General features: G+C 38.3%; 1 pseudogene; it reads right to left on the bottom strand.

The window, feature by feature from the left end:
* Positions 1-209: 209 nt before the first annotated feature.
* Positions 210-4,779, bottom strand: LOC140381013 (semaphorin-4E-like; annotated as a pseudogene).
* Positions 4,780-5,362: the final 583 nt, after the last annotated feature.

Raw genomic sequence — 5,362 nt, 5'->3', positions numbered from 1 at the left:
TACCTTATCCATTACAGTCAAAATCAGTACTTTTACTTGTCATAAAGGGCTTCGGAACCACTCTTTGTCTGACCCGTCACCTAGCACCTGTTTGCCTTGGGAGACCCTACCAGGGTTAAAGACCCGGACAACATAGCTCCTGGGATCATTTGGGCGCACAAACCCCTTCACCATGTTATGGTGTTGCTTCAGTAGCTTTTAAAACAAAATTATGTAGCTTATCCATTTCTGTTGTTGTTATTACTGCTGCTATTGTTTGTGTCAGGCACTTAGGGCTTATTTTCAGACCCTGTCTGCAGCTTGATGTTGCTGGAGTTTAAGGCCATCTCCTCGTGGCTCTCAGGAGACAGTTGTTTACTCTTGTCTCTGCATATGACTGGGTAAAGTGTCCATTGTATACGTTCCATAAAAATTGGACCCAAAAAGCTATTACAAATACTGCAATGACGGCATGTAGGCCTGCAACATTAGGGGAAGTTGCAAAAGAGCCTATGTTAACCTGGTACTCTGCTAGAGTGCTTGTGTATTCATTCGTTTTGGAGCGCTCGACTGAGAGACAACAGTACAGTCCAGCATCTGAGTCTGAGGTGTTTAAGATAAGGAGACCATCTTTTAAAAAGTAGTGACGACCTGTAGGGCTCAGTGTTCGTCCGTCTTTCTCCCAGATGGTTGCAGCGTGAATGGATGGATTAGTGCAGTGAAGCTTCAGGTATCCACCGACCAAAATGGATTGATTAACAGGTGTATATTGGACTGAAAGTAAACAATAATACAATACCAATTAAAATCTTACAACCAATGAAAATTATATTTCTTTACATCTTACTTTCCTGGATCAAAACAATAGCAATTCTAAATGTGCTGGACACAATCTACTTGAACCCTATATCTTTTTAATATTAGAGATGTTCATAAATATAGCTTTTACAAGATTTGCTTTGATAAAATATTTGTCGTGGCATTTCCTGGGTAGGACTCACTATCTGATGAGCATTGCTGAGAATGGCTCAGAGTTCTGAGTTGACAAAACCAAACCAATGCAAACTGAATAACTAGGTTCTCGTGTTTTTTGAAGCTGGATAATAACTTTCTCTATCGACTTTGAGTGAAACATTGAGCCACTTTTGAAGCAGCTGCTGAAGCACAGATCAGGCAAATAGACAGCTCAGCCAATAGGAGTCAGGCTAGAGGGAAGGGGGCAGGACGAGATCAAGGGTACAGGTGAATAACAAAAAAAATAGGTTCACACACAAAACACATTTTAAAACCAAATTGAAATGTCAGAAACGTCTGGTTTTGCTGCATTTCAGAAGTGAAGAGCAAACCAAAACTTAAATCTCAATTAAATTATTAAATTTGTGACATAATCATACAATAACTATGGTGCATTCTTTGAATATGATTAATACATGTATTAATGAGTTTCAAATATGTAATGTGAATATCAAAATGTTTCACTAAGATCTTTCAAATAATTAGTGAGGTCCCTATCCAGAGTTAGAGCGCTTCATTTTGCTCCAAGTGCTCTTGCTCTAATCCAGAGCTTGCCATGATCGAGAGCAGGGTAGCAGTGTGGAGCTGTTACTGTGGTGATTTACACTGAACTAAACCAAACTTTCTTTCAGTGACAGAAAGCCTGATTTTGTCTGAACTAAACCTGAACTTAGCCAAAATCAATCAATCAATCAAGCTTCTAGCAACAGGCCTCTGGTCAATGCTGCTGACAAACCTATTTGTTTGGAAGTTGCTCAGACTCGTTCAAAAGAACAATGCCATAGCAGATTGATTTAGCGTCCTGCTTTAATGCACTCCTTGACAAGGTGACCTTGTTGTTTCCACCATTGTACTCACCAGATTTCGGGCAAAGGGACGCATCACCAGCTTGCACACTTTGGATGAGTTTCCTAATAAAAATAAAAACATATGTAAATATATGTAGAATATATTTTAATCCCACATTCAGATTATATGAATACACATCAACTTACTCTTGCGATTTTGAAAGAGCAATACATTTCCCTGTCTCTTTGTCCCAGCCACAGTATGGGTCTCTGTTAAGAACACAGTCGATACAGATGGAAGACCTGTCGCAGGTGGCTACAGGTATCTGGACCACCCCCGAGTCTGAGCCAGCATACAGCTGATCCTATACACATATACCATTTACTGTTATATTCATGCATTTAAAACAGACCAAAATGCTGACAAACATCTCAGAAGACGTACTGTGACAGTGGAAAACCGAAGGATCTTAATGGGCTCTGGTAACTTAAAGACATGCACTTCTTCAATAATGAACATTTCTCCATCATAGTTCACAGCTTTCACAACGGTGCCAATTTCTGCATTCATTGCATGAAAAATATACATTCAACAAAATGTGTTGCGTAAATGCATAGATAAATGCATTTCATTACAACCTTTCACCAACCTGTGCCAATAAACATGACGTGGTACATTTTGTCGTCTGCTGCCTGTACTTGGTTAACAATGATCTGTGTGAACATAGCCCCCTTTCGCACCAAACTGGGTTTTTTGCCAACAGGCTGAATGACACTGTCCAAAATTGGCCTTTTTTTGACAAACTCAAGTGTCCGATCTGGGAGGTTTAATGTCTGATTTATATTTGCTTTACGAGCTGCATCGTCAATACACTGGCAAATAACAGAGGAGACAACAGAATAAAATTACAAATACAACTACATGCTTTTTTTTTTGCAAATGTTGGGCAAAACTTACAGCTCCAGGCCGAGGAAAAGGGACCTTCCCGGTATACCTCACCCATTTAACATAAATCTTCTCTATGGTGACAGGGTTCATGTACTTGCCCACTGTAAACACTCTGCTGATGTCCAACACATTGTACACGCACACAGCCGACAGGTCTGACGCATCTCTAAACACAGAGGGGACAAGTGAGACACAAGTAACGCCAAAGTCTACCAACAAAACGTTTTTAAAACGCTGACTGTGGGGTGAAGATGGTGTAGATCAAACAGTCAGTCCAAGGCTTGAATGGGTCACACCAGCGATAAGCGTCCTGGATACTGTAAGTTGTGAGACTCTGAGACTCCAAGATGGGACACTCAAGTCTAACCTTCAAGAAAGAACTCCACTTTTTCTGCAGGGTACTCGCCCCACCCAGATCACCCTGTGTGAAAGTGAAACACAAACACAGCTGAGTGCCTGCAACATGGTAAATAACAGGTTTCATAATGGACAGAAGCCATTGTTACACAACTGGAACTGACTACATCTGTCAAATTCTTTCATAAATCAAGATAACTTAAGAGTAATATATTGTTAACCTTGCACACGCGAGCAACACGGGAGACCACCACTTTTTTGTAGTAGTCATATTCTTCTGCAGTCTCACTGAAGAACAGGTAAACCTTGTCATCATCTCCAGTAGCACTATTAACACTCTCAGGAATATGGACCAATGACACAAAGTTGGGCTCTGTCATAGATATTAAAAAAGTGTAAAACCCCAAAAAGTTATTTAATGTCACCGGTATGTTTAACTAAGAAAACATTTTTAAAAATCCTCAAACAAATTAACTCTAAGAATATATTTTACCGTTAAGCCACGAGGTTTGAGACTCTGTTCGTATTGAAACACCTGGACTCCGGTTAAGGACCGGCTCTCGGTTAAGGACCGGCTCTGTGCCCCGGAAATTCATAGAAGTTGCAGAGTACAATTCATCATCTAAAAAAAAGTGTTTAAAATTCACAAATGACTAGGTTCATTCAAATGTTTACGCTTACTGTAACAGATCATAAATGCCACATACCAACCATAAGAGAAGCATATTTTTGATACGGATCCAATGGACATTTGCCTTTTCCAGCTTCAGCCTTGTTTTCTAGAATCAATTTCCCATCTGCATAGGACTGGTAAAGACGAGTCACTTGATTAAATTCATGAAACTATATATAACAGTGACCTGTGACAGTGAATGTATCTTACCATGACGTCACACTGTGGGTTGAACGCATTAGTCCCACACACATACATTCTGCTGTCTCCCTTTTCATGGAGGACTCTAATGTAGTTCTTGCACTCCTGTAACACAGGAATCTCTAATATAAAACTCAATGCACCAAAATAAGGACAAAATAGAACTCTGCCATACCTCTGGGTCTTTCAATTTTGTCACACAAATATCTGTTTGTGCTTGTGTTGTTTCCCATTTCACCTAAAGACAGTGCACATTCAAACTGTGGTTAGTTCTGACAACTGTTAGTTTTGCTCTTAGAACAAACTGTTATTGTATTTTTATTTTATTTGATTGACAATGTTTATTATTAACAAAAATGTTCTTACTGAAGCAAACTTTATAGAGACATTATGTAGATCTAAGGCATAAACTGCCTCCCGAGCTCCAATGACCAATAGGCCCAAGTCTTCTCTTAACAACATAGTAGAATAGTTGAAGACGCCTTCCTCGTGAAACAAGTGAACATTATCGTCTGGAGAGAAAACATGATTGATCAGTGTGTCTCATAACCGATAAACAAACACAGCAGCAACAAGTGTCTTATCTGAGCAAATCGGCTTTCAAAGTAGCAGGTACTGGACTGGTGACATGAATAAATAAATATTTGAGTTATAAAAATCCCAAAGGTTGCTGGAACTTAATACATGATTGCAGAAGAAAAGAATCCACTCACGTTGATAGGAGATGATTCTACGAGGAAGAGAGTTTTCTTCTAGTGTCAAGGCCATGGGCACAAGCCAGACAACACACAGGAACAGCAGCAGATGCATGGCTCCTTTGTTTGACTCGACCTGAAATAGACAAAGCTGTGTAACATCACTTTATTGAGACTTCTTTAGACTTTATTCTTCAGACTTTATACTTCAGACTTTATTCTTTAGACTTTATTCTTCAGACTTTATTCTTCAGACTTTATTCTTTAGACTTTATTCTTCAGACTTTATTCTTCAGACTTTATTCTTTAGACTTTATTCTTCAGACTTTATTCTTTAGACTTTATACTTCAGACTTTATTCTTTAGACTTTATTCTTCAGACTTTATTCTTTAGACTTCAGACTTTATTCTTTAGACTTTATACTTCAGACTTTGTTCTTCAGACTTTATTCTTTAGACTTTAGACTTCAGACTTTATTCTTTAGACTTTATTCTTTAAAGACTTTTATTCTTCAGACTTTATTCTTCAGACTTTATTCTTCAGACTTTATTCTTTAAAGACTTTATTCTTTAAAGACTTTATACTTCAGACTTTATTCTTCAGACTTTATACTTCAGACTTTATTCTTTAGACTTTATACTTCAGACTTTATTCTTTAGACTTTAGACTTCAGATTTTATTCTTTAAAGACTTTTATTCTTCAGA

Source organism: Eucyclogobius newberryi, unplaced genomic scaffold (assembly GCF_026437365.1).
Source record: "Eucyclogobius newberryi isolate DKJ021-1_F unplaced genomic scaffold, fEucNew1.0.hap1 SCAF_5, whole genome shotgun sequence".
In the NCBI taxonomy this organism is placed as follows: Eukaryota; Metazoa; Chordata; class Actinopteri; order Gobiiformes; family Gobiidae; genus Eucyclogobius; species Eucyclogobius newberryi.
The sequence above is the reverse complement of the archived record's forward strand: the minus strand, read 5'-3'. Positions and strand labels throughout refer to the sequence as shown.